This window comes from Haliaeetus albicilla, chromosome 23, assembly GCF_947461875.1.
Source record: "Haliaeetus albicilla chromosome 23, bHalAlb1.1, whole genome shotgun sequence".
NCBI lineage: Eukaryota > Metazoa > Chordata > Aves > Accipitriformes > Accipitridae > Haliaeetus > Haliaeetus albicilla.
Window position 1 is genome coordinate 15601021 of NC_091505.1, and position 25515 is coordinate 15626535.

Sequence of the window (25515 nt, forward strand, 5' to 3'; positions counted from 1 at the left end):
TATATTCCAAAGGCTGTCCTATTGATGGGTATTCAATATTGATAAAAATGGTGACACTGAAAGTTACATGTTGAAAAAGGACGTAGCACAAATAATTTAAATATTTTTCTCATGTTTGAGTATATTTGTGGTGTCTGATTGAGCTGGTTAGCAAAATAAAGACAGATGGCAATGAATTCATTCCAACACGTTTTCATTATGGTACAGCTATTCCGACTTCTCACAGCACTTGTACAAATGATTTTCTTGTTTAAATTTCCCTTGCTGCTGCTGTCCACACCGTGTTCAGGGAATTCAGAGGTAGTGTGCTTATAATATAGATTGAGAATTGATTTTTATATGCAAAATAAAAATGAAAATAACTGGAAAGAGGAGCTGCCTGTAATTAACCCATATACTCAGTGCTGTGGCAAGTAAGAATTTAACTCCTTCTCCTTTAAAGTCCATACCAAAACTTAACAGGATTAGAACAGAAATTATCATAGTTGAATTTTAGTCAGACACCCTTCAACATTTGAAGATGACACAGTGATTCACAGTGCTGTCTTTGTTAGGAAGAGCAAGAACATTGCTATTAGTACAAGCAATGAGCAGCAAGACCAGGCACCTGTCCTGGTCTGCCTGTGCATCCCCCAGCAGCTCATGTGTTTGTCTGGACACTGCCAGGGTGATGCGACCATCATTTCTGTGTGTGTGAATGGTCAGCAAATATGTTTTGATGAAAAGTTTTAACAGTTTGTAGGTCACAGCAGAAAAAGAAAAGGGGAGGAGAGGGAATGCCTTGCAAGGACTGTAACCACTTGTAATTGTTGCTTTGTCTGATGACTCAGGTGTTCTTGAAGGTCCTGCCCCAAATAAATACAATCTTTAATGTTTTTATCTTAATGCAATAATTATATTATCTAATAAGCTAATCTATGACTTCAAAGAAATGCTTGATGTTTCAAGAACTACAGTAACCTGTCAGCATATTGTCTCGTTCCTTTGCTGTATTTTAAAGGTGCCCATTATCTTGGTACTTTCCATATGGACAAGATACTAAAATCCCTGTATATAGCTGGAAATGCTGTACTCAATGTCTATATGAAAAAGTGTGCAGAAAACACAATAACAAAGTAGTATTCATAGTAGTATAAATTGTTATTTTTTTGAGATGTCTGCACAAAATTTGCATAACTGCTCAATTTGTTTGGTTCTTCTGTTCTTCCATGTAAAGTATTGCTGCTATTGGTTTTGTAGATCTGAGGCAACATATGCCTCGAATATAGGAGATCAAACTTGTTTTCCCTTGCTGTTGAGCATCCTAACAGTGAGTGTTGTGTGGATATGCTCTACTGTTACCCCTCCCAGGCCACCTCTCCATCCACCTCCACTGCCTGTGATGGGTGCATGCATGGGCAGAGTGAGGAGGGGACAGGTCTAGCTTAACACTTCTCTGCTTCTCACCTTTCTCTACCTCCTGCGCTCCTGGATGACACTGTACTGTCTGCTGCTGAGACAAACTGCCAGCCCTTAGGAGAGAAGAACACCCACAGGGTGTAAGCTGTAGGAGGACTGTCTTACTAGGGCTGCTAAAGATGAGGGATAGTGCCCTGTGCCCATCTTATAGCACTGGAGTTGTGAGTGAGGAGGTGTTAAAGGAGAAGGATATTAGTCTTCCTCTGGGAACTCTATCTATCTGTGCTAATAGCTTCCCGCAGCTCAGCACAACTGTAATCCTGGCAGTGATGGTCGGTCTTCCCACTGTCTTGTTAGTGCACGTATCACCCCTAGCAGGGCTCTGGGTGCAGCCTGGGATTTCTGCAGCAGCTTCCCTGTAACCAGGTCTGGGCTGGCTTTTACAGCCTCCACAGTTGCAGTCTGTCCTGAGCCAAAGCAGTGCTTAGACTACTCTTACACAAAGGTGGCTGTGGGATTGTGGTCAGAAAGGTCCAAATGAGGTGGCTGCAAAAACATGGTGCTTTCCTCAGTGATGAAGCACTAATTATCAATCCTGACCATCTTGGCTTTCAGCAGGGCTAATTAGCTCACAGCAGTGTCAGGTTAAAATAACTGTACAGTAGTGTGCAGCATGCAGTGTACTAGCAAAGGTGGAGTAAGACAGCATAGGCATGCCCAAGTGCCCAAAGAGTGGCACAGCCACGCCTGAGCAGCATCAGCATCATCCAGGGCACGGGTGATGGTTGCAGCATCTCTGCCTAGCTCAGGCCAACGCTTTTTCTGCTCCTGAGGACTCTGTTGGTTTCTCACTCTGCACCATGCTACGCATGCACATATGTGCATTTTTTTTCCTATTTAATGTAGTATCTTTTTGTAGAAGAGTGATACTGTAATGAGAATTTGTCATTCAGGATACTAAAATTTTCTGACTCTGAATTAACACCACATCCATTAATGAAAATGTTTTCTCCCTAGACATAATAGACCAAACAAAAAGAAAAGCGTAAATAGTGAGGTTAAGTACTGTGTTCTAAAAATGTAGCGCTGTTCTGTGCTGGAGGTGGTGAGAGGACCAGAAGTAGTTTGATAGAAGGAAAGAGAGGTGGAAATTTGAGAGGGAAAGAGAAGTAAGGGCTTGTGCATATGCATCATTCTGTGGAGAGGGTAGGAGGGAATATGTTGTCATCTGGAGACAAGAGATGCAAACTAGGATTACGAAGAGCCAAGAGGAGAAGCATGCTCAGGCTTCAGCAGGTATTTTGGGAGAGAGGAACAAAGTAATAGCAGTTCAGGGTGAGGCCAGCCTTTCCAGCAGCCCTGGCCACATGGCTCCTCCTCAGCGGTGGTGTAGGGAAAGCCCCTTGAGACCTCTTTGGGGATAGGGACAGCCCCACTTCTGTCTCCTTCTGCTAATCTGGAGATCAACCTGGATGCTGGCTCCCCAGTTGAAGCCTCCAGGGAGGCCAGGAGGTAAAAGCCACCAATAAACCCAGGAATCTAGGGGAATGTCAGCCCTTGGAGAGGTGCTGGGTTTGTAATCTCTGAACACATTTTAAAGGGAAGAGCTGTGTTTGTGGGAATAAGAGGGTCTTCTCTGGGGCTGTTGCTGGCCTGATGGCTCTGTTGCAGGGCTGGTTTCTTAGCTGGGCACACAGTCTGTCCGAAGGGCAGTTTGTTCAGCTGTGTGCCTGCAAGAAGCTTCTGTCCAGTTCATTCCGCCTCCCCACTGATAACATGTAGCTGCCAGTTCAGAGTGTGCCTCTCCCTGGTGGTACTTTGTGCTGGGAAAAGGCGATCATGTAAGAAACGGTGTGAAGATGGCAGGCTGGTAATGTGCTCCCTACCTCTCTGGGGTGCCTGGAGTGCCAACGCATTTAACTCTGACAAACCTAAGGCCCTGACTTCTATTACAAGTCTAGTTTATGGAAGAAGTAAGTTTTTCATATATTTTTTTTGTTTGCCACCAACATAGCATACAATGAAAGGGGAGTGTGCTGTATTTTTGTATTTGTCGTGGTTTAACCTCAGCCAGCAACTAAGCACCACGCAGCCGCTCACTCACTCCCCCCCCCACCCAGTGGGATGGGGGAGAAGATCAGGAAAAGAAGTAAAACTTGTGGGTTGAGATAAGGATGGTTTAATAGAACAGAAAAGAAGAAACTAATAATGATAATGATAACACTAATAAAATGACAACAGTAGTAATAAAAGGATTGGAATGTACAAATGATGTGCAGGGCAATTGCTCACCACCCGCCGATCGATACCCACTTAGTCCCCAAGCTGTGATCCCCTGCCCCCACTCCCCCCAGTTTATATACTAGACATGACATCACATGGTATGGAATACCCCGTTGGCCAGTTTGGGTCAGCTGTCCTGGCTGTGTCCTGTGCCAACTTCTTGTGCCCCTCCAGCTTTCTTGCTGGCTGGGCATGAGAAGCTGAAAAATCCTTGACTTTAGTCTAAACACTACTTAGCAACAACTGAAAACATCAGTGTGTTATCAACATTCTTCGCATACTGAACTCAAAACATAGCACTGTACCAGCTACTAGGAAGACAGTTAACTCTATCCCAGCTGAAACCAGGACAGTATTCTCTGTATCTGTCACATTTTTTGGCATTTACTGTAGTGCTATAGCATGTTCAGCATGTGGCGTGTTCTCATTCAGTCCCATCTCTTCTGCATTTCCTACAGTGAAATGGTATCATTCCCTCTTTTCTTTTCCCCCTTCCCTCTACTTTTCTGTGTTCTTCTCTTGCTTTCCATTCCAGATACCGATTCGTAGGAACTTTTGAGAGAAGGCTTTCACAGAGGCACGCAGCCTGCATTTTGGTTTGAATTTAATTAGCTCTTGTCACAACCTGACTTGCTTCTAGGAAGAAATTGTGTTGCCAGGTCCTAGCACTGACAGCACTAGAGAAAATTTTCACAGATAGAGATAAGGAGTATGTCTGTGGCAAGTAAAGACCTATATTAGACTTGTTCATGTCTTAAACAGAATAGCAGAGTAACATTTCACCATGTGAAGATAACCAAACCACTGTGCTCAATGCAATAGAACAAACCCAAGAGATAAGCAGCTCCCGTTTCACTTTGTCACCATGATGCTGCTGTTACCCGACAGTTACCCCATTAAAGCTTGTGTAGGGCAGCCAAAATGTGCCATGCTCATGCTTCTCTTACTGCAGGCAGTTCTGATTCTTGTGTCTCTTTGCTAATTGTCATTTTTGTAAATAGAGTGGAGACTCCCAAGTCATTTAGGCGTGACATCTGAAACATCACTGCTAATTTATCCTGTTTCCATCACAGATCGTGGAAGGACCTGGTCATGTGTTCCTTTAACTCACTTATTTGCAAGTTCACACATCATGATATTTCTAGCTTCTGCTGAATACCCTCTGTTTTTGGGGCAGGTTAGTGCTAACATAAAGCACCTGTGCTGGTATTAACCTGGCTCATGTGGCTTTGTTGCAATATTGTGAGTTAGTCCGGGAAATGTTCTTCTTTCTTACTGGTTCGTCTGGGGAGAAACTACTGGCAGATGCGACTTGCTCAAAGCCAACAAAATTTGGTGGCAGGCTGGTCCTGCTTACACAAGCCTCCTGGAACCTGTCTTGGCAGGTCTCTGCTGCAGGGTTAGTCTGGCTTTGTAATGAGCTCTCACCCACAAACAGATAATACGTTCTTATCCATGTTCATGTGTTGAGGGTATCAGTTATGTAAAAAAAATCTTAGCTGTGCTGCATGGTTTCCCTCGCAAAGGTTATGTGGTTTAGGTAGGTAGACAGTGTTTGAGTGTTTACTTGGAACGTGTGAAAGATTTCAAGAGAAGTACGACCTTGCTGTGCAGCAGGATTTCTCAGTGAAAATGCTTTCATGTTAAATAGCAAAGAAAGACAAGAAGTTTGTCTGAGGGCCAAATGCGTGATTCATATCATTAGAGTGAAATTCAGCACTTCATTTCATCATCTCATGCCTGAGAGTGAGCTTATGCTTCTCCCTTGGAGCCACGATTTACTTTTTTTCTGGCCTCCTCTTTCACCTGCTCGCCAAAGGTTCCTGATACTTGCTGCCGAGCGCTGATCGGTGCATATAGAGAAGCCCCAGAGTTGTCACATCACCCGCAGGTGGCTGCGGCCTTTGAGGATGGTAAGAGCTAGAGCCAAAATTTGTGCCGGAGAAGGTTTGCTTTTGGCTTCATTTCTTCCTCCCCCAATCTTTCTATTTTTGATTGTTTGAGGGTGTGGGCTGGGGCAGGAGGGGAAATGGATGTCTGATTAGAAGTATGATTTCAGAATATTATAAATGATAAATGTAAAGGATGGAGGATAAACAGCGTGTCCTACTGAGCTGCTTGTATGGAAGAGAGCCTGCAAAGGGATGTGATAGAGAGCCTGGGTCTTCAATCACTTTTGGAGACGTGAAATCTTCTTGGTACCTCAAGGAAGCAGGGTGAATATTCCTTTTTATTACTCAGTTATTGGGATAGATTGAAGCTGTAGAAAATTTGCCATCTCAGGGATGTTTACAATAAAATTTCACATTTTAATAGGTGGATGTTTCTGAGAAATCTTATTCTTCTTTATATTGATACAATTCTGAACTGGAACAGACAAAAAAGTATTTTTGTGGAAATGCTTACAAAAATACTGCTCTGTGTCTGGACCAGATCTATGTAACAGTTGCTAGGAGCCAAAAATGAGTGTGGCACTTCAGAATCTGACTTGATGTGTGGGAACTAATTTTTATTTAGAAAAAAAAAATAAGATCACATGGATGCATGGATATTTTGTTTGATTCTTTTCCCCCAGTTCTTGCCAACTTGGGCTGAAATTAGAACAGTGTAGGTCACTAAATTCCTGCAAGAAACCCATTTTTTTTTAATAGCTCTGACTTAGCAACCTAGAATTAAAGTTCATGTGTGTCAGATGGCATCTAAATTACTGAGGATGCTTTTTTTCCCCCCTCCCTTCAGCAAAACTAAACTTTTAATTTTCAGGGCAGCTTGTTGCCCCCACTCATGCGTGTATTATTTTTGCTGGCTGATGCTTGCCCGGGGTAGCAGACCTCTCAGTGAGTTTGCTTTCCTGCTTTCCATGTGAAGGTAACCAGTTACTATGCACTCTGCCCAAAAGCATGTTCAGCAACTGCTCTGAATTCTAAGACTGATATTAGAATTAGAAACTGTTTATTCCTTGTCACAGGGTGTGGTATTAAACACAAGCGTTTCCTTTGTGCATGTCAGAATGTGTCATTTTTTTATTATGAATGATATAATTACCCATGGTAATTGTTTTTCTGAGTTGTAAGAGGCATTGTTATATTTCAATTTCTTTTGGAGAAGAGGTGTTGCTTGCTTGGAAGAATCAAAGTCTTTATGGGGATTTGTAAGGAGAGTCAATGCATGGAGGAGGTCCTGGTTTTTCCTTGATATAACATGTTTTTCCTTCCTGACATAATGTTCTGTATCTTCATACAGAGTGTTATCTGTCCTGTGCAACTGTGTCTGGGGGACGCTGTCTAATGAGGGAGGGCCCTTGTTTAGAGGCAAGACTGGGCAAAGATTAGGATTGTTTTGGAGATTGATAGGAGGGGAGGAAGGTGGCACCCTGACATTCATCTGAACTAACTCAGCTGTGGTAGTGAAGAAAGGCAGGGACCTTCAGAGAGCGATTTGGAAACCCAAATTAGGTTCCTGCCTGCATTGCCCTCTGGAGGAGCATCTTCTCACTGACTGTTTTTACCTGTTGGCTGTCTGCTTGTGCATATAGTCTTGTCAATTTGGATGTCACCACAAATGTTTTGGACCCTGAAGAGAGCGAAGAGAGAAGACCATGTCTGGGTGGAGAAGGGAAAGAAGGAAATGAACACCATTCACTTCTGACCTGGTGAATTTAGAGCAAAGCAGTGGAGGCTGCCATGGGGCATGCTTGTGCATCAGCTATCAAACAGGCTAGAAAATTGGCTATGATGTATCCTCTGCCTAAGCTACTCACTCCCTATGAGTTTGGCGAAAACCTGTCTTCTCTGTCCTGGGTGTAAACTTGGGAAAACTGTAGGACCTAAGGAACCACTGAGGAGCGTACAGGTAAGGTATGCCATGCCACCACTGCAAGAAAGTGGCCAGTAACAGCAGAACCAGCCCTCTCCTCTGTGGTTTCATAGCTCAGTTAACTTGGCAGAGATCAAACCCTGACCTGTTTCTTCAGGAACAGGAAGGAGTGCAATTTAAATGTTGTTGTCACCAGCAAAAATGATTTATGGGAAGATAATTTTCTAACCATCTATACTTGTTCCAGTCTCTTTGAATGGCATCCTGCCCAATGGTAAGTCAGCTGGAGTATGTCACAAGGGCACGAGTACCAAGCAGCAATGTGCTTAGACAAGCCTCCTCACCCAGGAGGTGCCATCTCCATGGCAATCCATCCTTGGGGCAGACAGGGAGGCACTTGCCTTTCCTTATGCTTCACTGTACCTCTGACTTTCCTGTGATACTGCTCAAATGCCTCTGAAATGAAGATAAAAGTGTGAATGTCACAGAGCCTTGTGGTTGCCAAGAAGAAAATTCAGATGTTGCAGGCACAGGGGAAATTGTGAATGCAGGAAAGGATCAGGAAATCATTGGCTGACTTGCCTGGAGAATTAGGACACCAATAATATAAGATGGTGACTGTCAGCAGCTGGTGTTTCACAGCAGTATCCATTGCAAAGAATGTACATGTGGTGCGGCTGCCCCAGTGGCTGGGAGTTTCAGCACTTTCATGATTATATCTGGTAAAAGCCCATCGAATATGCATGGCAACGTTAAGTGGGGTGCCGAGCAGTTGAAAGGTGTTAGTTTAAAGGCTTGAGTGACGTCTTGTCTTTAATACAGACTCTTGCAATGGTACCTCATTTAATTCAGTTGATCACTAAGTGATGTAGTTATGCTGTTACAGTGAGCAATAGATTTCAAAGTACATTCTTTTGATGAGGAGAATCAATCTTGTTATTCCTGTTGTACACAAGATCAGGGGCAGAACTTGAAATCTGTCAGTATTTCTGGTGCCTGGTCCAGCTGCTTTTGCTCCTAAGCACCTAAGAATGCTGAAGCAGAGCTGAACTGTCAGCGTGTATGTGCTCAAATAGCAATATCAAACTGATACAACCAACTTCAACCCCTTTCACAAAGCTGTTTTTTAAAGAGTAAGAAATTGAACTTGCTACAGACTTAGAGATTATTTAAGGAACTGAATTTTTCATTTAAAAGTATTAATTTATTTAAGCAGTAAACAGAAAGCTAGAAAATGAATTGTCATCAAAATATTTAAGGTTTTTTCTTACTACTATGGAACACTTTGTAAGAGGGATTTTCCATGAGATGATAAAATCTTTCTGTGTGATCCTGCTTTTGTTTTTCCTTGAATAATCATTTCTAGCTCCTGACCTTTGTTGTTTAGCTCCATTACTCTCTGCCTCAAGGGTTTGTATCAGTGGGTTTCTCAAATTTGTGCAGTAAACATCAGAGTACCAGAGACTATTTCCAGAACCACAGCAGTGTAGATCCTGGAGAGCAAATGTCAGCCCATCAGGACTACACCAGGACTGCTTATCCCAGTTCACTGCAGGAGTGAGTGCTGGGGCTGCATGTGTTGAAATAGTCTCAAATTATAACTTTTTTGCAATGGATCCTGTGTAGCTGACAGTGTTGCAAGTGCAGTACAGTAAGTTCACATCCAAAAGCCCATCAACATTCATTCTTTCTTCTGTACCAAACAAACTAAAGGCGCACAGCCTCCTGTTACACTAAGTAAGAATAAGCACTGTTAGTTGGTTCAGACTCTACAGGAGCACCAGAACCTATATCACTGAAAAGTTATTTGCAAGCTAAAGATTGTTAGAAAGAGAAATTTCTTCCTTCTAACATATATATGGGGTTGAAGGATTATCTTTTACTTTTTTTAATCAAAGACCGAAATTTAATTTTCAAAGGTTTGAGATGGACATGGTGAACCCTCTTGTACAAGTAAAGTATTCAGATACTTATGGGTAAGATGATGAGTCTAGGTAGGGCACAAGTGGTTAATAAAGTGATTCAGCACTGCTTTAGCATTTATTTTCATGAGCTTTTTGTGTATAAGAGCTGGATAGACTGTGTTTTGCCTAAATGGGATGTGGAAAAACTCATGTTTTGTGCATTTTGTTTCACTGTATCACTGAGCCCACTAAGAGCAAGAGGAAGTGCCCAAAAAAAGGTTACTGGAGTATGCTGCAAATGTAGTAATAGCTTTTTAAATCCTTGGTCCCACAAGTCTTTGGTTTTTGTCATGTTGGATGGTCTGGTGGTGTCTCCTGGTATGATGCCTCAATAAAATAAAATAACTTGCTTCTATGTATTTCAGGCATGCTCAAATATTGTGGGTTTGGATTGAAATCCTTTATAAAGCTTCCAGTTCCGCAGGGACTTACACTGGTGAGAACTGTATAAGCTCACAGCTTTTGTAACTACAGTCTTGTTAGTTAAAAGGTGGCATGCTGATAGTTTCATTTCACAGTTGAATTTTTTCAATTATCTCTGAAGATGGATTTTAGCTTCTCAATTTTGGCCATCAGGTAGCATAACCTACAACACAGTACGCAGAAAGAAACTTCAAATTGAATGTGCTTCAGGTCGTCTTTTAGCTCTGAAGCTATATTTATCTGCACAAGAAAGTTTTAACTTGACCTAAGGAAAAAAGAACAAATCAATAAATCCAATGAGGGTTTGCAATGTAGCACTGATATAAAATATGATTTATTAAGTCTGTAATAGCAAAAATCTGTTATATACTGCTGCCTCTGGGGGAATATAACAGCTGAATGGTTAAACACAACTTGGTTTAAATGTTTTGTGTTTTGGCTCCACTGTAGATGAAGGATGATATTGAGATTGATATTGAATTGAAATATCCAAGCAGTAACTTGTTGGATGTTTTTATATACATACATCTATGTATGTATATATATTTAAATATGCGAGATGTATTTTACTGCCCATATATAAGTGTGTATATATGTATGCATGTATGTATCCAGTGTTCCCTTTATACATATCTTTGGACAATTCCTCAATGGAAGACCCAGCCTCCTGGATATTCAGGACTCCACTCACTTTGTTTGAGGCATCCTTACCTTCAGCCAAACCATTCCATTTGCAGCTTAGCCCTTAGCAGTGACTAAAAGACTTTCAATTTGGCTAATTACTTTTGACCTCTGAGAACTAGATAATCTTGCAACACTGGGACTTTCCTGCTGTCATTTGTGTTTCCCTTAAATAGGGAGAAATTTATGTTCCTTTTCCCCCACCACAGTCCTATCCTGCCTCCCTGGCCAGGTTGGTCATTCTAGAAAAATTCCTCCTTGACCCTGAAATGGCAATCCTGGCAAGCTCCATAACACGAGGTCCTTCCAGTGGGCTAACCATTAGCAGCTGGATGGGGAGAATCACCTGGTTTTGCAGGTCTGGAGGAAGAGGTGGTAAAAGGTACCTGTAAGAAGCCATTAAACCTCCTTATGAAAACTTCATTTGAGAAAAGAGCAACCTTCATACAGAAACTTTTGTTAAAAAGGTACATGCAAGGAAGAAAGAGACTTTTCTGCTCTAGCTTTCTGTATGTCTGGGTATGTCTGAAAGAGAGACAAGGAGCAGATAAGCTGAGAAACTGGGAAGCACCAGGGAAACTCCAGACAAAGGCGCTCTCTTGTATTTTCATTTTAGTTCTTGAATGACTGTCCTGCCTAGGACTATGAAATATAATGAATATCAGAAAACTGAAAAGCAAAACAACACAGAAGTTTTAAGATAGCAGTGGCCGTCGGTTCACAGGAAACAAAGCAAGAGCTGATCAATGGGGGACAATTACAGACCCTTGTCCCAGAGTCTGGGAAGAGTGCCATGCAAAGGGATGTTTCAGCAAAATGGAACTAAGTGCTCCACGTCACTGAGAATTACTTGTTTCTGGGCTTAATAAATATGGTATGTCAGTGTTCTGGCTGGGAATGGTCTCTCTCCAGACATCTTATGTTACCAGAAATAATAGAAATGAGTATGCTTTTGGATGGAAAGTTGTGTAGGAATTTATTGCCACATGTAGGTATGCTTTGAACCAAGTTTTCAAATGGTTCAGTAAATGGTATTTCCATGTCATGTTAATTTAGAAGACCACAGACCTTCCAGAGTGTGCCGTGTGTTCTGTTTAATGCCTGTGTATTGTATACAAAGTTTAGGGTTAAATGCAGAGTTCATGTTGTTGGAGTAAATGAGGCATGGAGAGATTGTAAGAAGCTCTAGGAAAAGGTCTTCCATATGCTTTTCTGGCTGACCTTAAAACGCAGAATATCCAATCATATGGCTTTTACATACAGTATGTCTGGTTTTGAACCCCAGGAGTGAAACCCTTGCCACTTTCTAAGCTGCTTCCATGCATTTACCAGCACTGGGCAGGTACTTGATATCTAAGCAGACAAAGGCTCTGCATGGATGTTCCTGTGCAGCTTTACCCCTTACTCTCTGCACTTCACTGAGTTTCAGAAAGAGTACATTTATTTAAAGCCCCCACCAAGGGATCCAAATTCTTAGATGGTGTCATTGATTCTTCTTTCAGGATGTAAGGAAGGCAGTGTTATTCTAGATGCTGAAAAAATATTGCAGTCAGGTGAGACAGAGGGAAGGGGAAAAGCAATATATTGCACTTTTGAAGCTTTCAAGCTTACTAGGTAGCACAAGATGTCAAACTACTGCACGTCTGGATGAAGGTTAACTTCTTCCTCTTAAAAAACTTCAAGAGCTTCAGATATAGTCATTACAAAGGGGCCTAGTTAGCAGAGAAACTAATCAAGGCACTGTTCCTACACACTGCTGTTGTGAGGCTCTGAAAGATTGCTAGGAGAAACTGTTGCAGTATATCTGTATCTGTTGAATAAAGTGGCTGATCTCTGCAGCCATGAAATCTGCAATCCATCAGACCCAAGACATTCATGTGTTTGACAATTTTTTTTTTCTTCTAACAACATGGAAATTGCAGCAACTGCTTCACCTAAGAACTGAGAACATCTGTTAAATAATTTCTGAGACTCTTGGTAAATATAAACTGTGTTTATTTTGCCTCCCTGGGTGGTTGATTCTTGGAGCCTCCCTATGGACTGACCCTAAGCACTGATTAGGTGATTAGGGTAAAAGACATATATATGTATGAGAGACCTGTACAAGGAGGTGGTATGTGTCATTCCAGAAAAGCTCGATCAGGGTGTGATCTCTGGAAATGCCTGTCACCCACCGTTTGTTGCAGAAGCATCTAATCCTGGATTTTATGAAATTTTTGAAGACAGAGATCAAATGGGTTAGGCTGAACGCGTGTTTAAGAGAAGATCGTTGAACACAGAGTGGGAGCAGGGCCATATTTCTAAACTGTTGGTGAGGATTTCTTTTTGTGTTGTTTTTGCCAAATTCTGGGCCACTGCTGAGTTTTAGGAATATCTTCAAAGAACAGCAGTGCTACTTTACAGAGATAAATGTTACTTTTAGACATCCTTGGAAGAAAAGCTGAATAAAAAACCTGTAGTGAAATAACAACTTGTTCTCTTCACTATTCTCCTGTCTACTCTTTTGTCATGTATCTTCTTTTTTTCTCTTCTTAATGTCCCACTTATGCAATGTGCTGTAGGGCTAGTACCTGAGCAGCAAATGAACTGGGTGGACAGACGCTTGGTTTTTCTGGATAGTTATCACCTTACACCCTACTTGCACTTGACAGCTTGCCCTCTCCAAACTCATGAAAACCATGGCAATTGCATTTTCTTATCTATTTTTACTGAAATGTTATTTTGCTTCTGTAACTTATTGTCGGTCTCATGTATGCTTAAGCCATAGGGCTGCGAGCTGTGTCTTCTCTATTTTGCATACTGCCAAGCTTGGTACAATGAGTCAGTAAATAACATTTTCTCTTATTAGCTAAACAAGCTTTTGAGGAATTGTGATTCTACTGAGATTGGTGGGAAAATAATGTGCTGCATAAATAATGCTGAGGAAAGGGTAATGATTTTAAGATGTCCAGAAATAAGGAGAAATAAAGTAAACATCAGTGCTATGTAGTGGCTATCATTTGGGATTATCTGAGTAAAAGAATAATTTAATAGAACTGAAATCCAAAATATTCTATAGAAAATCTGGGAAAGTCTGACTTTTTGCTGATTGTCCTTGCAAATGGTGAAAGGTGAACCATGCACTCTGCTATTCCTGATACCTGGTCTGATGATGGGGGTGGTTAGCTATGGCCTTGCTGTGTTTTCTGAATGGTGTGGGTTGTCACCAATGCTGTTGTGGGTTTTTTAGTCTCTTCTTCATTGTTGAGGAGAGAACATAAAATTCTTTCACGTTTAGTTTTCATTAATCTAGTAGTTTCTGGAATAGTTTGGGGGATCTGAACTTGCAGCTTGCTAACATTTTGATGCAATTTCATAATCTGTTAATCAGCATTCTGACCAAGTGAACAATGAACATTTTGTAAGTATTTTTGAGCCACTGTGAATTATCCCAGATTATTTTAAGATTTTTGTGTGTGTTTGCTCCTGCCTGGGTTTATCACTTAACATAATTTATTATCTTGTCATTCTAATCTTCAGAAAGATGTGTTCTGTTCTGTCACTTATCTTGGAAGGTTTCTTGGCTTTGGTTTTAATTTATATATTGTTTATAATTGCAAGATTTTGCATCTTGGACTTCTTCAAGTTATCTCTGAAAATACATGGTTTCTCCCAGCTTCTGGAGTGTCATTTCAAAATGAACGGCAGATAACAACTGCTACATATTGAACACTCTCATGCAGTGAGTGTTTCCCGCTGCAGTAAGTCATAAGTGGTTAAATGGCAAGCCCTGGAGAATTTCTCAGTTATTTCTAAGAAGTTCTAAACATCAGTAATATGTACAGAATTAATGACTTATTTCTGCTCCTGAATATTTAAAAAACTCCCCTCTTGTGACTTATAGTTATATATAGTTATATAGTTATTGCTCTTATAACTGGAATTGAAATGTATTCAATACAGAGTTATTGTTTTCAATCCTGAGTTTACACTTTCATAAGTTCTATTTTTTTCTCTTATTCCTCTTTTGGATCAGAGCAATTAAATGCAAAATCATATGTCTGAATTCTCTGGGAGGATGTCTGAACATCTGTTAGGGAGTCTGTGAGCATCACTGTGGCTAACACTAGCTGTGGTCTCCTCTGGCTTCAGTACCCATGAAATGCTTCAGCACCTTCAGCCTCATGAAAAAGAGGATGTCTTGTTCACTTGTAAGATGATTTGAAGGGAGGTCCTTCATCTTCCTCTCATCACCTCTTTTTTTTTTCTTCTGATGCTGATATGTCCCCTAAAGAGTGAACAAACAGTGCTGTATCAAATGTGGCAGATTATAGTAAATTAGATGCCTCTCTAAATGCCAAGGAAAAAATTCAAAGGTACCTAGAGAAATTCCAAACACAGCCAAAAAACTACTTTGAGATTCATTCTGTGAAAGGACAAGCTAATGAATTTAGGGCTTGTAATCCAAGATAAATAAATCAGAACTGAGAGCGGGAGGCTAGTAAAGCTCTGGGAAGTGTAGGGGTAATACAGGACTAACAAATAGGCATCACTGCATGGCATGATGAGGCAGCAGAAATGACAACAATAGTAATGCGTCAGTGCTGAGCCCTGGAAGAAAGGAGCAGCAAAACAGTGCTTTCTGTGATAGCAAGAGTGGATCTGGAATAGCAGTTTCATTTTGGGGAGCAACATTAGAAAAGTGTTAGGGAAGACATGGGAGTTAGGAGGAGTTGTGATGACTCTGGGACGGAGGCATTTCTGGGGGTGGTAGGTGTGGGTGTATGAGCAGATAATGGCAGAGCCAAGGGAAGTGCCTTAGAGAGGAAAAATCAGGGTAGAGGAGGTAAAAACTCTATGGTGAAAAAATAAAAAAATGAAGTTGCTGACCACAAGGCATGTTAACTTTTGGAAATCCCTTCAGGTGTGAGGGCAGGACTTCTGCTCCTTGCCTTGATACTCAGCTCTGGAAAGCATGCTGCATGCTAAGATACTCCATTTAGATTGTGATTTGGGAGAGGTATTGACTGGATGCCCTCAAGGGTCTATTCAGTCCCAGCCAGTAGATCACTTAAAAGTCAAGGAAGGAACAAGTGTGAGTACTGTGGCAATGTGATACAATTTGCTGTTACCATAGATACATGTGACTATACATAAGCATTAAACTGGTGTGGCTTAGCTCTGTGTGAAAAGCTGCTGTGGCTTGATTTCCTCTTTGTGCAAATGGCTTGGAATATTGGAAATTATTACGATAACTTGTTATCCGTATAGCTTACCACTACAGTCATCTCATGAAATTAAGGATTGTAGCTAGAAGCAAAATCCCGTAAGAGACAGAGGGCATTTGTGTATTGTGTACTAAAACTAAAAATCAGATTTGCCAGATGCATGCAAGCAAAAAATTGCTAAGGTAGGCAGGCCTGCATTCCTGAAATTACCCATATTTTACCTCCTCATGACAGACAAGTCCCTTCTTTCTCTAAGCCATCATTATCTTGTTGATGTGGACCTTTTTTTGTAAATTGTTTTGAAATTAGCTAATGAAGGATGATAGACAAGAGATTATGATCTCTGTCAGGAAATGTGTGTTTTAGCCTTCAGTAGGTGGGAGGTGTGAAGGGAAGGTTTACAGCAGTGCTATGAATATGTTCAGGATATGTGTAGCCTGATCTTTTATTACTGGAACGGGTAGAATAGGAATTGTTTTGATTGCAGTCATTTCTATGGTAGTTACAGAAACACTGCTACAGGGTTAAGAAAGGGAAATGAAAATTGTGATGTATTATGGTGAATAGAAGGCAGGGGAAGAGGTGGGAGGCAGGAACAGGTAAAATAAACAATGCTTTTTCTTGATGTAGAAGAGAAGCACATTAGCCCAGAGTGGTGGACCTGAGGGACTTCCATAAGCAAGTCACACTTTTGGCTCATCATCATAGCCTAGAAAAACATAAAAAAGGTAGGTATTTAGGAGAGGATACAGCTTTCTGCATTTATGAATTTGGTCCCTGATAGTGCAGGGAAACAGATTTCACCTTTCATACATGATCGATTTCCATCGTATGTTATATTTTTTGCCCCAGCTACTATTTTTGCACGACTGTTCCTGCTGTGATGGCTAGAAGTTTTCTTCTGGTTTTACTGGTCACTAGTAGACACTCTGGCTGCTGTTTGCCCTCTGTAAGATTGTTGAAACTGCAGTCGAAGAGAGGAAAACAGAATCCTCCTTGGCTGGATGCTTAACCTCCTTGCTTGCAATACAGAGTATCTTTGATTTTTTTCATGCCTTTCACATGTGATATAGACTATGTCGGCAATATGAAGTCAGACCACGATCATGGTGGCTGGGTCCCTCCCTGGATCCCCAAGGACTGCTGTCTTGGAATTTGACTGTACCTGTTCCTTCCCTTCAGGGGATAAGCATCTTGTGGTGGAAACGATCTCAGTGGGGAAGACCAGACCCTGGTACCTCGTGGCAGTTACCTTGAAAAGGACATACATGCCCTATAAGGCTTTCCTTACTTTGCTGCAAGTATTCTTTGGATTTTGCATTGGGTGGCTGTTCTACTAATGCTGACCCTGGCCAAAGGTGTAAGACCCAAGCAGGGATTTCCCTTTATGCTCTCTTAAGATTTTCAGTTATTAGAGGATGCTGAACAGCTTGGGATAGATAATGTTACAAACAATGAAATTATTTTTCCCAGCCTGAAGAAAGCAAAACAGAGTTGTGAACAGTGTTGGATGGTCTTAAGGCAGCATGCTGCCCATAAGCCAGTGGGGACAACAGTTCTCTACTTGTAGTTTCTAGTATTTGTGGTTTGTAGGTCTCTCTTATATCTGAACACTTAAGTGCCAAGCGCACTGCTGTGAACATTCATGAAAATGCCTAACTTACTGCTACATCCAAAATACATTTGTCAGTTAAAAAAAAAAACAAAACCAACAAAACCCAACTAAGCCTTCCATATGGAAACATTATTCTTCTCTTTTCATGAAAACCAACCTGTTCAAAAGTGTTTCCCTCTAAGGCAGAGAAGCTGCCAGTCTTCAGGACAGGAAAATTATTTTTTGTTATCATTCAATCCTGGATGTTGAGCTCTGTAAATGTATTGTCTTGGTGTGTAACACTGAGCTTGCTTTATATTTTAATAACATAAGCTGTAATTTTCAGTGTTTGGAAGTCAGAGACTTTGGAACTGTCTTAAAGTTATGTAGGGTTTTTTTCCTTCAGTAATCTAAATTATTATTTTGCCAGTTGTGGTTTGTGGCTGGAGCTCCAACCCTTTTGGGGAGGTAATGTGTGTTGTATTTGGCCGCAGGCTGTTCAGTTGTTTGCCATATCATGGTGAGTATTTCTGATACTGGCTGTAAAATGTTTTGGGATGAGATGGCGTAGTGTTGCCTTTCTTGCTACAGGCCAACTTCAGAGGGAGGGATAGATGTTATGAAAATGGGCTCTAGGATTGCAGGGGCTTTTTAATCCTTTGTAGACTTTGATGCTGTGGGAATACTGTGTGAGCAGAAGCAATGTGCTGGACAGAAGGTCACTGCACAGTGGGGTCAATTTAAAATATCCCAAACCAATGATGGGCAAGAGGTGCAACTTTCCATAATGGACGTTGGTGGCATCATGCTGAACACAGGTTGCCTGTGGCATGGGGGGGATCTGAAGGTGCAAGGCTTGGGGAGATGGTGTCACAGCAGTCTTCTGGGCTGGAGGGAGCACCAGGGTTGGTGTGGAAATGTCTACAGCATCTGCCTGGAATCAGCCCAGGCCAAAAGTGCTGCCAGTTGTTGCCTCCAAGGTAGGAGTCTTTGGCTTATCAGTGGAGGGAGCTTGGCTGCACATGTGTGATTTTGAATAGTAAGATCACCAAAACAAGACAAGTAGCAAATCAAGTTGGCAGCACAGACAAACAGCACGAAAATCCCTATAGCAACTTCTAACGTGATTGCAAATGTGAATGAAAGCCAGGATTTCATCAAGGTGTTTTGTACAAAAGTCAATCTTTTATTTAAAAGGGAATGGAATCATCCAGCTCTCCTAGGACTGTGACTAAGAATTTACTTGGGGGGGGGGCATGAAGCCTTAAATCCGGATGTTATCCTACTTAAAAGCCCAAATGAATAAAAAGAATGAATGCGTGTGGAAAGAATGAAAGCAAAGCAGGCTGAGATTTAGTCACTTGGGGCCGCACATGTTCAGGGACTGACTCATAAAGTTCCTGTTACTTCTCTTGCTGCTGCCGGGGCAGCCTAGAGCCTCTGATTTTACCTGAGTGGGGTGGGCAGGGGGGAAGGTGTCCGATTTAGATGCTGAAAACCATTTTTAAAATCTAAACCTGCACATTTCTGTTTTGCTTGTAATCGTGGTAGCTTGTCCTCTTGTTTGGGTATGCTTTTGAGGAAAGCTAGCTCTTTCCTTTTCATAGCCATAGCAACGAGTCATTGCTATGGGTTTTCAAACTCTGCTGTAATCTCTGTTTTGGTCCAGAAGAGGGACCTAAGCTTGCACTGGAAGTGACCTTTCTGTCAATCAGACCATTGGATGGCACCTCTGATAATACATCTCTTTGCTCTCCTTAGGTCATTTCTTTTTATTTCTTTTATGTCCTCAGAGACTGCTGCTAATAAGCGGTAACCATGTATTATTATTCTCTCTTTCAAGGTACATACTTTGAAAACCCTGCTGTAATTTTAGTGAGTATGGAACAAAACCGTCTCCTTCTTCCAAGTCATGAAAGGGATTAATCTTCTCTTCTGGCATTTTAAGATACTGGGAAGATTTTTTTTCCACTGACCATTTATATTTGCTTGTCCAATAACATTTACTTGATAACAGCATCATAGGTGTGGGCCTGCTTTTCTTTATAAGGCAGATGCAGGGCCAGCATAAATAGTCAGGCAAATTCAACATCTGTAGCACCTGACCTGGCATTTGCTGCTGCATGGACAGAAAAGCCTCCATGTAAATGCTGGAGGGAGTGTACAAGGAGGCGGCACCTGCATGGGTGAGCCCTTCTCCAGCAATTATAGGGAAATTCTAGGCATTTCTGGGTGAAAAAGGGTGTGAGCCGTTGTTTGAGCCACACTTGCTAGTGGTTGAATATGATTAAGCCATTCCTTTGGCCAGTGTGCTGGGGATGGCAGAGTACCTTGTAAACCAAGCATGGACATTTCACCTCCTCAGTCCTCAATGAGATGCTCCCACTGTTGGAACCTACACAATCTCTGTCCTGCTGTCAGTCACCTATGAAGCACATAGGTCTGTTTTAGCAGCAGTAGAATGGTGCTTATGAGCATACCTGGAGCTTCAGTCTGAACTGTCTAAGCACAGGGCAGGTACCAAATTTCTCCTGTCTGTTATTTCACTCGCCTGGAGAAGGTATAATTTCATACAGTAAATTCACTCTGTTTGCATGAAGAGAAATGTTTTCAAAAAATTGGATTTATTACAGGACAAGACTTTCCTTCTGAGATCATGACTTTTATAATCTTACTCTTTGCAGGTTACAAGCAGTGCATATTCCCTGGCATTTCCATTATTTTCTGTTTTCTTCTCAGTTGCCAGGTTTCTTACCTGGGGGTCCCCTTCAGAAGTTCATACATGTGCTGGGCTTCTGTCACTGGTGATCTCCTGGTGTGAGATGGAGCTTAGACTCCCACTTTCTTCTTTGGAAAGGCAAGCCTGGTTCGCTTTCTTCTGAGCAGCTCCTTGAAGTCTTGCTCGGCAGTGAATAAATCCTGGCATCTCTAGCTCGGAGCACGTGGAGAAGAAAGGATTCTGTGGCCTTGTGGCTTGAGGCCCAGGAATCTATTGGAATAATAAATCTAATTTATATATGTGTATAACAAATGCTGAAATGTTCACTCTTACTGTTTATTTAGAAGTTTTGCCACACACAGTAACTTTAGGCTTTTCAAAAGTTTTTGTTAATATTTCTAATGTCTTGTAAAAGTAAGTCTTAAGAGGAGAAAAAATGGTTGTTTGCTTTTTTATGTTAATTTAATACCTACCCTAAATTAAAGACCACCAAAGAACAAAACCAAATCCATTAGTAATTAAACTGCAAAGTACAATCCATTTAAAACTATCGCCATTTTGACAAGCTGAAGGGAAACTCATTTAAAGGAAATGCCATCTTCATGGCTGAATTTTGATTAGCTTCCAGCTCATGTGAAATGTTGAAAGTCGCTTTCTCCTCCTTCTCTTGATTGGGTATTAGACCTTCTTTAGCAAAGACCTTGGGATATGTGTGACTCTATTCTTGATGACATTTTGGATGACAGTTTTGTAATTAATTTCCCCAGGTTTATGTCAGTTCTTCAACCATTTCATTTTTGCATCTCACTTAACACCATTTGATTTCCTCTCTTCTGTTTCTCAATTCCATTGGGACATATCAAGAATCTGCAGAAATTAAGGTGAAAAAGGTAAATTGAAACACAAGTCAGTGAAGCAACAAATCAGTCATCTGCATTTCTGGGAGATACATGAGGACTGCAGTCCCTCACCCACCATAAATCCATGAGCCCCACTGGGTTGCATTGATTTGTCTTCATGCTGCTGAGGTCCAGGTAAAATAATTATCCTTTGCTTATTCACTAGCAGGATGCTCAATTTGGGAGGTAAAGCTCCTTCTAGGCTCCCTGAGACAGTTTCCTTCATAGCTCTAAATCAGCCTTGATTTAGAGATGCTGAAAGGTGGTCTATTCCTCACCATTGCCCATAGATAAGGCTGAGGGTGATGCATAACTAGTTTACTGTGGTGTCTGGATGGTGACTCATTGCTGCAGTGAAGGAAAGAGCATTTCCATTTAGTCGTCTCCCAAAATTATAAATCACGTGCTTCACTTGAAGGAAAAATGTGTCCTGAGAGGTGCAGGACTGGTGTCAGAACACTGTTCTTACTGGGCTTCCTATACTTTATGCAGTCATGATTTTCAAGAAAATTACCTTCTAGTCCCTTTTGCAATTTAGAGAATGTAGAAAAGAATGAGGAGAGATTTAAGAACTATCTAGCCTGCACTGCAGCTACCTTTCATTTACCTGCTGCTCCTGCAGGCTTCAGAACTGTCTGCTAGTCTTAAGAGCTTATAATTTATTTCAGCTGGAAGGTAAGTAATTATATTTCTCGATGTGCTGCTACCTTTTACTTCGCCTTGTTCTAAGAGAGTGAGTTGGCAGACTAAGGGCCTTTAATTTATGTTCATCAACAAGTCTCATCAGTTTCTCTATCATTTTCTCTCTTGAACTGGTAACTCTGAGCATGCATTGCACCCTTTGAGCAATGAGGGAGCCTAAATCACTGCAGCATGAGCAGTGCTATGTCCCTGAGGGGCTCCAGATCTGTTCTGCAAAAATCTGGTCTCTCCTAAACCCAGCCCATGTGCTTGGAGAGCAGCTAGCTAAAAACTGAGTTGCCTCAGAGGACGGTCCCATTTCCACTGAAATTTCAGTGTTTTTTCTGAACATGGCAAAACATGCATCATATTTTAAGTATAGGTTTAGGAGGGAGAAAGAGAAGTTAAGTTAGTGCCACCTAATGACAGGTAGTCATGAACAGCCGTATGTTCAGCTTGCTTATTTTTCCAATCCTTGTTGGTTGCTTTCTTCCTTTGCCTTGCCCTTTGCTTCTGTTTTGTCCCTGACATATTTACGGATGTGATTTTGCTGTACATGTATGGGTGGTGGGATCTGGGTATATTTTTAAACTGCCAAATGTAATCTTAGAAATGCTCAAGTGCATTACTCAATTCCAGAAGGACTTGGTGTGAAAGACAGGTGGCCATGCATAATTTCCTTGTTTAAAAAAATATTATCTTTCCATAAATACTTGTAGTAGCTTCACAAAACTCACTTGTTGAAGTCTCAGATAAGAAGGGATCTTCCTGAGTGTGCAAACCCCTGCCATCGGTTTGTTTAGCATGTCAATTTTTGGTTTTTGCCCTAAAGTTGCCTGGTTTTGTAGCTGCATAGTAACTTCAACTGGTTTTGAAGTGACACAGGAAAAAATAACTGCATCTTTCTCCATTCTATGAATGCCCTCTTTTTACTAGTGCTTCCCCCTTCTTTGGATACTGTGACAGCTGTGTGTGTAAATTTTGTGCATAAACCAGCAATTGGAGCCTTGTATTGTCAGGCGAGAAGGGCACAGTCGTTTCTCCTGGATCACTATGTATTTGGTGCTAGGATTTTATAACATTAAAACACTTTCTCCTGGGAAGCAAATAAAGTTGTTTGTCTTGCTCACTTACTGAAGTTGTATTTAAGAAGTTTACAGTATGGAATGCCTTTTCATTTTTGCTTAAAATTACTTAACTTCATTCAGTTAAGGAATGTATGTCTGTCTTTGAGAACAGCTATGGCAAATGGGCATTTGGGACTAGTGTTGAGGTTGAAGAAGGAGAGAGCTTTTAATAAAGAGAGCCCTGTAATATATATTTTTAAAATAAATTTATTTTGTGATACTGCAGATGCTCTTCCAAATCAGTATCTTAAAATTTATTGAGGAGGAAGGTGCAGTAATGTAATAGGATTCACTGCACATTAGAGGAATGTCTGTAAAGATCTCTATTGTAGTATGCAAGGTTTAGAGCTTCATGAAAAGTTCATGTGCATTAAAATCAGCTGTAAACTCAGCAGGCATGCATAGTGGGGAATCCTGCCAATGGTAATCTTATTGACTACCCAGCATGGGGCTCCCACAAGCAGGGACTTGACTGACTAGAGTGAAAAACTTTCGGTTTTTAGGTCCACTGACACCGTGAATGCTGTGCAGATATAAAGGAACCGCTTCACGTCACCACTAAAAAGCTTAGAGTGGTGACTGCAAGAGTTTTGACATTATCCTAAACAGGTACAGTTTTATACTTCATCTTTTAAAAATCTGCAGACAAATGGAAGCATCCAAAGGGTGGAGGGATGAGAGATACAGAATATGTGACTGGTGAGGACAGGCTGAGGGAACTGGGTTTATTTAGACTAAAGAGGGCTCCTGTGACTTTGCAATATATAAAACATTGTTATGAAGAGAATTTTCATATATTATTATCTGGCTGTTGCAGAAAATAAGAGAAGTAAATAATGAATTTTGACTTAGGAAATATTTTCAAACTACAGAAACTGTGAAACATTAGAGCTGGCTGCTTGTGGAAGTTGTGAAATCTGATTTCACTGATTAATTAACTACAGGTTAAAACCTGGTTGGATGATTTCTAGTAAAGGAAGATTATATATGCTTTTTATCCTGCCTCAGAACAGGAGAAAAGAGAAGACAGCCACTTGAAGTCACTGTCAGCTCTTTCGACTCATCTCTATCTGCATATTAAGATGAAGAATAGTTATTACAGAGTTGCTGTAGGTTTAAATACCGCTACACGGGGTATCATTTTCTTGCCCCTCTGTGTGAGGGCACTCAAAGATGACACCAGAGCTTCTCCAAAAAAGCAAATCAGTGTTAAACCTAGTAGTGAATACAGGCCAAATTACCATTCTGCAGAAAAGATAGCTGTCTTATCAATGATGTCCTACAAAACTAAATATATTTTTTATCAGCGAATGTCCAAAATAGGAGAAAATCAGAGGGTTTGGATTGTGAAGACCCTGGCAAGTATAATACAAAATATATCAAGCTTCTTATCTGAATCAAGAAGGAGGTAAATTTGACAGAAACATATAAACCAGTGTCACCCAGTGTTTGGGGACCAATGCACAGGGTCTTATCTGTAACCTAAATGGGCGAATCAAGTTGGGAGTGGAAGCAAGATCCCAGCTGTAGCCTAGAAGTGGACTCCAGATGTCTTAAGACTTGATGTATTTCCTTACTTGGTGAAGGAGCTAGATCCTAAAAAGTGTTGAACAATTTACTTTGTTGAAGTGCATGGAAATTTTGGAATCCCAGAAGAGATTATTCATTTTATCCAGCCAAGACAGTGCCCTTGCTAAACCAGGAAACGATCTGTGGTGTTGATGCATCTTTGTCAGGAACTGAACTGTGCCCCTATGGAGAAATGCTATCTGAACCAATTAAGAAGCCAGAAAAATAAAAGCTATGTGTTGAACTCGTTTACTACCTTAAAACCTTCAAACAGAAAAAGCACTTTAAATCACTTGGTACTTTAAAGATAATTATATCAACATGAAAAGAGGCTTTACTTTGGGACTTCTTGTTAAGAAACAAAGCAAAACAAAAAAACAAAACCAACCCCCCAAAAGACTTTTGTACAACAAATGTAAAATTAGTAAGTGTGTTGCGGTATCAGATAAACTTTAACAGCTGCATTAAAAGATAACCAATTATTTGTGCATTATGTAAGATTAATACTGGCAGTAAACCATGACTGGAAGAGTAAAGTAGCTCTGACAAACTGTGTAGGGCAAGGAATTTATGGAAAAGGTAACTCACAAGCTTAATCTCAAACACTTAAACATCCAATGTTGACACACTTCCATTTTCATAAAATAGTAATTTGTTGCATTAACATTTTCTTTGTGCTTTTACTTTTCCTGATGGCCTTCTGGGAATAAAAGAGAAGCTAAAATCAGAGATGGTGATGATGTGTTTCCTCCCTCCCTCTTTCATAACTTTCAGGTTAATTCTTCAGCATTTAGCCATACATTGTGTGCTGTCCCAGACTGGGCGTAATTTCAACAGAGCTATGACAGGCACGAACCTGGTCTACCATATGTTATTCCTTTTCAAAACCTGAAAGTAAATTAAATAATAGGCAAGGTCTCTTTTAAAGAAAGGATATTTAAGTTTTTTTTTTTATTTCATCTGTAATACCCCTTTCAAGCTCACTTTCTCCCGCTAGGCTTGTTTTATATTTGATTAGTTCTAGGAGATGGATTTTGACATTTAAAATACGTGTAATAGGAAGAGAATAATGACATAGTTGGGCTTACAGAAAAATATTTGCCCTTGAAAATGGTAATGCATTGTTAAATACAGGTTGCATCATATCTGAGTAT

The 25515-nt window shown here is 40.8% G+C and overlaps 1 protein-coding gene across 1 annotated transcript in view; it reads left to right on the forward strand.

The window, feature by feature from the left end:
- The first annotated feature begins 5433 nt into the window (after window positions 1–5433).
- Window positions 5434–25515, forward strand: part of HTR2C (5-hydroxytryptamine receptor 2C) — a 150350-nt gene continuing 130268 nt past the window's right edge. The window contains exon 1 of the mRNA XM_069811357.1: window positions 5434–5594. The gene's annotated coding sequence lies outside the window, so the exon portion shown is untranslated. The remainder of the gene's footprint in view (window positions 5595–25515) is intronic.